Below are 10,879 nucleotides of genomic sequence, written 5' to 3'. Positions count from 1 at the left end.
ATTGTCCACTAGGCGCGCTGCAGTCTCACGGAATGAACATTATGTTGTTGTGTGCGAAACCCCTTTTACTGGCCGTGGCTGGAGCCCCTCTCTAACAGCCACCGGAACAAGCGGTGAGAAAATCACCTTTGCCACACTCTGTATGTCTAGAGTAGATATGACTTAGTCCCGCTAAATCCGTGAGGCTGGGAGTATAGGTCCTTTCTCCTTGAAGTCATTCAACTCCATAAACAACATTGTGCAACTGGACGGCATCCTCAGCCAGCTTCTCTCCTGTCTTCTCCCAGGCCTCACTAAAAAGACGTCGACCCACACCAGTGTCCACACATAAACCTCTTCGTCCGATCTTCTCTAGAACCTTCTCCCAATTCCACCATCCTTATTGGCGACGCAACATTCCTAAGTTGAACATCAAAGCCCCTTAACTTAGCTCAAACCCAAACAAGCCAGAAAGCAGAACAGACTGCTCATATAGAACTGCTGAAATGAAATGCCTACAGACAGCAGTAAAGATTGGAACCAGGGTGTTATACGTAAGCTCAGTGGGAAGGAAACACTGCCGTTTCCACCTCGGGGTGGGATCAGAATCACATTGAACAGGTCGGAAAGTTGGCCATGGACTGCCCAAGCCTGGCTGTAAGATGAGGTCATGGGGCTAACCACCCCATCCTGTAAAAACACAGTGTGACAGGAACGCCAACTGAATCTCCAGAGGCCTCATCCCTGAGATAGGAAGGACCTTCCCCTGGAAGACGATTGAAGTTGTGTGGTGAAGGGAAAAGCCACAGGGCTGATCAACCTTCGGCCCAGGACTGAGGCCTCTGGGGAGCTGCTGTCGGCGGCTGGTGCCCCAGTAGGTGTGATGGGATTAAGATGAACATGAAGGGCCGTTCTACGGCTGGACCAAAATCGGCAAGCTCTGAGAAAAGAGGCACAAGAAATGGAGATCTTTCATCTGGACAGTCTCAACCCAAAATGTCGATTGTCCATTCCCCCAACAGATGCTGTCTGACCCGTTCATTTCCTCCAGCAGCTGGTTTTTTTAAAAAAAAATTCTCGTGGTCTAAAGAGAGTCAGACTGTGGTATAAAACGGTGGTTAAGTAAACATTTAAATTAGTGTTAAATTAGTTCATGCTACGAAACTGGGATGAGAGGAGTTTATTGTGTTGTGGGGTGACGGGTGATGGCCTGTGGCTGCAGAAAAAAAGCGCTGGACTGGATATTATATGTCACAGGGTGGAAAACATTCAATGTTTCAGTGAAGTTCTGCTTTCCTCTGCCCTTCAAGTGAAGAATCTTCCTGACTTCAGCCATGTCTGTCCTGGTTCCAATGGGAGGCCTGGTCTCCCTCATTCTGGACACAGACCACAAGTTGCATTCTTTTTATCGAAATAAACTTCATTCACAATTTAAAAATATTATCAAGAATAATCCGTGCAATGCCTTTACCCAATGAATTTACATTCACAGTAAATCCAATACTTAGAGTTCTTTTACATTCATTAAAACTGATCAGACTGTTGTCGCTCATGTGGCCCCTGGGGTGGTTCAGTACTACAATAATAGAGAGACTTCCTCACCCAACCCGGCCTCTCCCTGTCGAGTAGCAGAGGAACCCTATCCCTTCAATGTGTCCCTCAGCATGTACACCTGCAGCCTGGAACGTGCCAGTCAGCTACACTCCTCCACAGCAGGGGTTCCCATCCCTTTTTATACCATGGACCAATACCATTAATGCGGGGTCAGTGGACCCCAGGTTAGGAACCCCTGTCTGTGGACACTCCGTTTTCCTGTGTGTCCTGGGAACAACCTGAAGATCAGTGTCACTCAGCTGCCGTGGTATGGTCTCTTGCATCATTCTCCACATCTTCTTCACAGGCCCACAGTCCGCAGAGAGCTGAGAGACCATCTCATCTCTGCTGCATCAACCCCGGGGCAGCGCGCTGAGGGAGTGATGCTCCGGGTGTGCAGCAAGGATCAGACTGGCAGGGCTCCTCTCCCTGCCAGCCAGGCCAGGTCTTGGTGACTGATGGTGAGATCTGCTGATGGTTTGGACTGTCTGCTCAGGGAACCACCACACTAGGTACATCCAATCGTTGTCCTGCAGTAACTGCAGGACATTTCACGCAGACCACTGCCTGACAGACCCGTGGTCAAAGGTGCTGGTCTGAATGAATTTGACCCATTTCATTAACACAAGGTTCACATCGAGAGTGTGATGAACCTACAAAAGGAAGTGGAATCGGCCCAGTACATCACAGGGAGAGCCCTCTCAACCACTGAGCATGTCCACATGAAACGCTGTCAGAGGAAAGCAGCATCGAGCATCAGAGATCCTCACCACCCAGGCCATGCTCTCTTCTTGCTGCTGCGATCAGGCAGAAGGTACAAGAGCCTCAGGACTCACAGCATCAGGTTCAAGAACAGTTACTGGCCCTCAAAGATCAGGATCTTCAACAATAGGGGATAACTACACACACTTGCCCATCCATTGAGATGGTCCCCCAACCAGTGTCACGCACTTTAAAGACACTTTACCTTGTCATTTCACCTTCTCTGTCTTTATTTATTTATTTGTATTTACATTTGTACAGTTTGTTGTTTTCTGCACACTGGTTGATCTTTCATTGATCCTGTTACAGTTACTATTGTATTGATTTTCTCGGTATGGCCGCAGGAAAATAAATCCCAGGATTGTATCTGGTGACATTTTGGTTATAGTCTCATGCGACCATGGATTTGCGCATTGAAAGGTTTCCAGGGCGCAGGCCGAGGGAAGGTTGTGTGGATGACCGGCAGTTGCCCATGCTGCAAGTCTCCATGAGACCGATGTTGTCCAAGGGAAAGGCATTAGGACCCATACAGCTTGGCACCAGTCGTTTCGCAGAGCAATGTGTGGATTAGTGCCTTGCTCAAGGACACAACACGCTGCCTCAGCCAAGGCTTGAACTGGCGACCTTCAGATCGCTAGGCAAACGCCTTAACCACTTGGCCACGTGCCAACACTTGGCATGAAATGGCGTTTAAGGTGAAAGGATAATGTAAGGGGTAAGTTTTTGTTTACACAGAGAGTGGTGGGCTCCTGGGGCAGTGGTAGAGGCAGACACATTAGAGACTTTTCAGAGTTTAGATAAGCACTTGAATGTGAGGAGAATGGAAGGATATGGACATTGTGTAGGCAGAAGGGATTAGTTTAGTTGGTCATTTGATGACTAATTTAATTGGTTTGGCACAGATTTGTGGTCCGAAGGGGCTGTTCCTGTGCTGTTCCACGCTGACGAAGGGACGGATGTAGGTTTGCTATTGCTTCTTGGACCGAGTTACAGAGAGCGACACTCAGCAAGTCAGGTAGCATCCGCAGAGAGGAATAAACAGTCGACGTTTCGGGCCAGAACTGGGAAGGAAGCGGGCAGAAGGCCAGAATCAGAGGGTGGGTGAGGGGGAGAGAAGTACCAGCTGGCAGGTAACAGGTGAGGCCAGGTGACAGGTGAGACCAGGTGAGGGGGAGTGTGAGTAGGAAGGGGAGGGGTGGAATGAAGAAAGATGATTGATGGAAGAGGTAGAGGGCTGGAGAAGATAGGAAAGAGTGGACTAGAGGAGAAAGGGAAGGAGGCAAGGAACCAGAGGGAGGGGATGAGAAGGGGTGCGAGGGAAACTAGAAGGGAGAATGGCAAGAAGGAGAGGAGGGATAAATTACTGGACGTAGGAGAAAGCAGTGTTCACGTTATCGGTTTGGAGGCCACCCAGATGTCGGTATGTTAGCCACCAGAGGTGTTTCTCCTCCCACTGGAGCCTGGCTTCGTTGCCGTAGCAGAGTAGGCCGTGCACCAGCAGGTCGGAATGAGGGAAGTCTGATTGAAATGGGTTAAGCTTCGAGGTCACAGAATGACAGAGAAAACAGAGTGTGGTGTTACGGCCACAGGGCAGTCAAAGTGCAAAGGTCACAATGAGGTAGATCACACAGAGGCAGCACAACCCGCGGCGTTTGGGGGCTGTTGAGGGCCATCACTGGGTCAGAGAGTCCTACACCACAGAAATAGGCCTTTTGGTCTGTAGTGAACTGTCAGTCCGCCTCGTCCCACCGACCAGCACCTGGACCATCGCCCTCCATACCCCGACCATCCATGTGCTCATCCAGACTTTCCTAAAATGTCCAAACCAAACCTGCATCCACTGGCAGCTCGTTCCACACTCTCACCACCCTCTGTCCCCTCCGCTTCACCTTTCGCCCTTTAACCCATGACCTCCAGTTCGAGTCTCACCCAACCTCAGTGGAAAAAGCTTGCTTGTACTTACCCCATCAAGAACCCTCGTGATTTTCTATACCACTATCAATTTCCTACGCTCAAAGGAATAAATTCCGAGTCTATTTACCTCCCACTATAACTCAGGTCCTCAAGTCCCAGCAACATCCCTGCAAGTTTCCCTGTACTCTTTCAATCTTACTGAAAATTTTCTGTCGGTTCACCTTCTCCTGAAGGGCCTTGGTACAGTCCCCCAGTGTGTGAAGGGCTGAATGGTGTTGTCAGTGCTGATGGAGTTGGTTGGTCACTGATAATTGAAGTCACCACCACACCCCCCAATCTACCAGCACCAGCAGAACCTCTGTGAAGCCAGGTAGAGCAAGATCACAAATTGATAGAAACATAGAAAACCTACAGCACAATACAGGCACACAAAGTTGTGCCGAACATGTCCCTGCCTTAGAAATTACTCGGCTTACCCATAGCCCTCTATTTTTCGAAGCTCCATGTACCTATCCAAAAGTCTTTTAAAAGACCCTACTGTATCCGCCTCCACCACCATTGCCGGCAGCCCATTCCACGTACTCAGCACTCTCTGAGTAAAAAACTTACCCCTGACATCTCCGCTGTACCTTCTTCCAAGCACCTTAAAACTATGCCCTCTCGTGTTAGCCATTTCAGCCCTGGGAAAAAGCCTCTGACTATCCACACAATCAATGCTTCTCATCATCTTATACACCTCTACAAGGTCACCTCTCATCCTCCGTCGCTCCAAGGGGAAAAGGCCGAGTTTACTCAATCAATTCTCATAAGGCATGCTCCCCAATCCTGGCAACATCCTTGTAAATCTCCTCTGCACCCTTTCTATGGTTTCCACATCCTTCCTGTAGTGAGGCGACCAGAACTGAGCACAGTACTCCAACACACGTCAAAGTTGCTGGTGAACGCAGCAGGCCAGGCAGCATCTCTGGGAAGAGGTCTGTGCAATCAAGTCAATCAAGATTTGAATAGATCAGCAGAAAGCCGTTAATTAGACAATCAAGATTTGAATAGCTCAGACTCAACAGAAAGCAGCTGATTGGGCAATCGAGGTCAGGTGACCAAACATTTTGAAAAGCTCAAACAGATAAATAGAGGGGTAGCTCAAGCGAAGCGGCCAGTGCGTGAGTGGGCCAGTGAAGGAGTGGAGTGTTGAGACTTTGAGTCGAGAGGCTTTGACGAGAAGAGGCGGAGGACAAGCTAGCTCGCAGTTAGCTTTTACAATGTCCCCTGAGACGGTGATGCGCCTCTCATGTGAGATGTGGCAGTCTTGGGGGAACGCCCCTCCCCAGCAGAGTCACATCTGCCAGAAGTGCATACGGCTGGGCGATCTGGAAAACCGTGTAAGGAATCTGGAGCAGCAGCTGGATGACCTTCGGCTCATAAGGGAGAATGAGGCAGTTATGGATGAGAGCTACAAGGAGGTAGTCACATCTAGGCTGTCGGAAGCAGGTCGTTGGGTGACAGTCAGAGGGGGGAGAGCAAAGGTGAGCAGACAGGTAGTGCAGAGCACCCCTGTAGCCATTCCCCTGAATAATAAGTTTACCGTTCTGGATACTGTTGTCGGGGACGACCGACCAGGTGTGAGCCACGGTGGCAGGGCCTCAGGCACTGAGTCTGACCCTGTGGTGCAGAGGGGTGAGACGGAGAAGAGGAGAGCTATCGTCATTGGAGACTCTATAGTCAAGGGAGCAGACAGGAGATTTTGTGGACGTCAAAAGGACACCCGCATGGTTTGTTGCCTCCCGGGTGCCAGGGTCCGGGATGTCTCTGACCGGGTGCACGACATCCTGGTACGAGAGGAAAAGCAACCGGAAGTCGTGATACATGTTGGTACCAACGACATAGGCAGGAAGAGGGATGTGGTCCTGAAGTGTGAGTTTCGGGAACTGGGCAGAAGGCTGAAGAACAGGACCTCAAGGGTGGCGTTCTCAGGATTGCTGCCAGTGCTACGTGACAGTGATGGTAAGAATTGGAGGAGATGGCAGTTGAATGCGTGGCTGAGGAGTTGGTGCAGGGAGCAGGGTTTTAGATTTTTAGATCATTGGGTTCTCTTCTGGGGAAGGTGGGACCTGTACAGATTGGATGGGTTGCACCTGAACTTGAGGGGGAGCAATATCCTTGCAGGTAGGTTTGCTAGCATGGTTCGGGAGGTTTTAAACTAATTTGCGAGGGGGATGGGACCCAGAGCGATAGAGCAGTGAAAGAAGTGCATGGAGTAAAGTCAGATCTAACATTCAGAGAGGCTTTGAGGAAAGAGAAGCAGAATAAACGGTGTAAAGACAGTAAGGTAGAAGGGCTGAAATGTGTGTACCTCAATGCAAGAAGCATCAGGAAGGTGATGAACTGAGAGCTTGGATACATACATGGAATTATGATGTAGTGGCCATTACAGAGACTTGGCTGGCACCAGGACAGGAATGGATTCTCAATATTCCTGGATTTCAGTGCTTTAAAAGGGATAGAGAGGGCGGAAAAAGGGGAGGAGAGTTGGCATTACTGGTCAGGGATACTATTACAGCTACAGAAAGGGTGGGTAATATAGCAGGATCCTCTTTTGAGTCAATATGGGTGGAAGTCAGGAACAGGAAGGGAACAGTTACTCTACTGGGGGTATTCTATAGGCCCCCTGGTAGCAGCAGAGATACAGAGGAGCAGATTGGGAGGCAGATTTTGGAAAGGTGCAAAAATAACAGGGTTGTTATCATGGGTGACTTTAACTTCCCTAATATTGATTGGCACCTGATTAATTCCAAGGGTTTAGATGGGGCAGAATTTGTTAAGTGTGTCCAGGATGCATTCCTGTCACAGTATGTAGACAGGCCGACCGGGGGAATGCCACACTAGATCTAGTATTACGTAATGAACCGGGTTAGGTCACAGACCTCTCAGTGGGTGAGCATCTGGGGGACAGTGACCACCGCTCCCTGGCCTTTATAATTATCATGGAAAAGGATAGAATCAAAGAGGACAGGAAAATTTTTGATTGGGGAAAGGCGAATTATGAGGCTATAAGGCTAGAACTTGCGGGTGTGAATTGGGATGATGTTTTTGCAGGGAAATGTACTATGGACATGTGGTCGATGTTTTGAGATCTCTTGCCGGATGTTAGGGATAAATTTGTCCCGGTGAGGAAGATAAAGAATGGTAGGGTGAAGGAACCATGGGTGACAAGTGAGGTGGAAAATCTGGTCAGCAGAAAGAAGGCAGCATACATGAGGTTTAGGAAGCAAGAATCAGCTGGGTCTATTGAGGAATATAGGGAAGCAAGAAAGGAGCTTAAGAAGGGGCTGAGAAGAGCAAGAAGGGGACATGAGAAGGCCTTGGCGAGTAGGGTAAAGGAAAACCCCAAGACATTCTTCAATTATGTGAAGAAAAAAAGGATCACAGGAGTGAAGGTAGGACTGATTAGAGATAAAGGTGGGAAGATGTGCCTGGAGGTTGTGGAAGTGAGCGAGGTCCTCAATGAATACTTCTCTTCAGTATTCACCAATGAGAGGGAACTTGATGATGGTGAGGACAATATGAGTGAGGTTGATGTTCTGGAGCATGCTGATAATAAGGGAGAGGAGGTGTTGGAGTTGTTAAAATACATTAGGACAGATAAGTCCCCGGGCCCTGACAGAATATTCCCCAGGCTGCTCCACGAGGCGAGAGAAGAGATTGCTGAGCCTCTGGCTAGGATCTTTATGTCCTCGTTGTCCACGGGAATGGTACCGGAGGATTGGAGGGAGGCGAATGTTGTTCCACTGTTCAAAAAAGGAAGTAGGGATAGTCCAGGTAATTATAGACCAGTGAGCCTTACGTCTGTGGTGGGAAAGCTGTTGGAAAAGATTCTTAGAGATAGGATCTATAGGCATTTAGAGAATCATAGTCTGATCAGGGACAGTCAGCATGGCTTTGTGAAGGGCAGAGGATTGGAGGATTGTGACTGGTGGTGTCCCACAAGGATCTGTTCTGGGACCTCTACTTTTTGTGATTTTTATTAACGACCTGGATGTTGGGGTAGAAGGGTGGGTTGGCAAGTTTGCAGACGACACAAAGATTGGGGTGTTGTATATAGTGTGGAGGATTTTCAAAGATTGCAGAGAGACATTGATAGGATGCAGAAGTGGGCTGAGAAGTGGCAGATGGAGTTCAACCCGGAGAAGTGTGAGGTGGTACACTTTGGAAGGACAAACTCCAAGGCAGAGTACAAAATAAATGGCAGGATACTTGGTAGTGTGGAGGAGCAGAGGGATCTCGGGGTACATGTCCACAGATCCCTGAAAGTTGGCTCACAGGTGGATAGGGTAGTTAAGAAAGCTTATGGGGTGTTAGCTTTCACAAGTCGAGGGATAGAGTTTAAGAGTCGCGATGTAATGATGCAGCTCTATAAAACTCTGGTTAGGCCACACTTGGAGTATTGTGTCCAGTTCTGGTCAGCTCACTATAGGAAGGATGTGGAAGCATTGGAGAGGGTACAGAGGAGATTTACCAGGATGCTGCCTGGTTTAGAAAGTATGCATTATGATCGGAGATGAAGGGAGCTAGGGCTTTACTCTTTGGAGAGAAGGGGGATGAGAGGAGACATGATGGAGGTGTACAAGATAATAAGAGGAATAGATAGGGTGGATAGCCAGCACCTCTTCCCCAGGGCACCACTGCTCAATGCAAGAGGACATGGCTTTAAGGTAAGGGGTGGGAAGTTCAAGGGAGATATTAGAGGAAGGTTTTTTACTCAGAGAGTGGTTGGTGCGTGGAATGCACTGCCTGAGTCAGTGGTGGAGGCAGATACACTAGTGAAGTTTAAGAGACTACTAGACAGGTATATGGAGGAATCTAAGGTGGGGGCGTATATGGGAGGCAGGGTTTGAGGGTCGGCACAACATTGTGGGCCGAAGGGCCTGTACTGTGCTGTACTATTCTATGTTAGATGTTCTATGTTCTATGTACAGTCGACGTTTCAGGCCGAGACCCTTCGTCAGGACTAACTCAAGGAAGAGCTAGTAAGAGATTTGAAAGTGGGATGGGGAGGGGGAGATCCAAAATGATGGGAGAAGGTAGGAGGGGGAGGGAATGGAGCCGAGAGCTGGACAGGTGATTGGCAAGAGGGATACGAGAGGAACATGGGACAGGAGGCCCGGGGAGAAGGAAGAGGGAAATGTCACTGTAGTTGAGGCTCGAACTAGCGACCATTCAGATCACTGGACCCGACGCCTTAACACTTGGCCGTGCGCAACACTCTGAAGATAAAATGTACTTTGAGCTTCTGAGTTTCGGAGAACATCGTTCTCAGCCACACTCACAGCCAATCAGCGAGCACTGCTGGGAGAAGCCGGCTCTCATTGGCTGCGGTCAGCCCTGCCGAGTGTCAGTGGGCGGGGCGCAGAACGCTCGGGCCGGAAGGCGGTCCGGTGTTTGGAACCGGGAGCGACTGGACCGGTGGCGAGGCCGGAGATCGGGAGTCGCTCCTCGGGCAAAGGTGCGACACCGGCCGGGGTTTTCAATCCTACCGACTGCGGAGATGAAGAAACTGCGGGGATTGCATGAGATGGTTCAGCTACACGGAGGGTGCCCGGCCTTTCTCCCCGGGGGATCGGGGACTGTTGTCTGCAGCTGCCCCCGAAACCCGCTTCCTGCTGCTGGGAGACCGGAGCTGCGCCGCAGCGGCTACTGATGGGTCTCCGGTGCTCTGGCCTCTCTCCTGTGCAATCCGACAGACTGAGGGCAAGGGTGAACGAGACACAAAGCTAAATTCGTGTTTTAGAAAATAAAAAATAGGAGCAGGCATGGCCATTCGGCCCCTTGCGATAGCTCAGCCCTTCACTCGGAGCATGGCTGATCTTTGACCTCAGTGCCTCTTTTCTCCAAACTTCCCATCCTCGCTGAGCCCCTGAATTTACCTTTTGAATTTAGAAACCTCGTGGAAAAACTTCTAAGGATTCACCGCACTCAAGGTGAGAAAATTTCTCTTCATCTCAGTCCTGCTGAGGTGATCTCTTGTTTTGAGTCTCTGACCCCTAGTTCCACACCCACAGGGGGAACATCACTCCTGCCTCTAACCTGTCAATATTCTGTGAGACTGTGTCTGTGCCAGTGAGACCACTTCTTATTTCTCTAATTCTGAGACAGTCTCAGTCAGTATAATCTCTTTGAGGACACGAACTCACCCCCAAATCAATCTGGGAAACTTTTTCATTCCCTTCATCCTACAGGCTGACTCTGGGAGGGAGACCAGACCTGTGCACAGTGTTCCATGTCCGGTCTCACCTGGACCCCAAATAACTTCAGAGGAGAACTGTATTCTTGTATTCAAACTTTCCTTCCCAGTTAATGCTGTCTGTTTAATGTAGAACTCAAACAGTGAACAGATACAACCCCCTCAGACATGAATTGGAAGGGCAGGTGTTGCAACAGTGAGAGCTTCAGGCCGACAGCCACAGAGTACGCAGAGAGACACAAAGCGGGGTATGTGGGAGCCTGAGCCCAGCTGTGTGGTTTGTGTATCAGAATCAGGATTAATATTTCCAGCATATGTGGTGAAATTTGTTGTTTGGTGGCAGCAGTACATTGCAATACATAGTAATAAAAATATAAATTACAATAGCATTAA

This window comes from Mobula hypostoma, chromosome 5, assembly GCF_963921235.1.
Source record: "Mobula hypostoma chromosome 5, sMobHyp1.1, whole genome shotgun sequence".
Classification (NCBI taxonomy): Eukaryota; Metazoa; Chordata; class Chondrichthyes; order Myliobatiformes; family Myliobatidae; genus Mobula; species Mobula hypostoma.
This window is presented reverse-complemented; position numbering follows the sequence as displayed.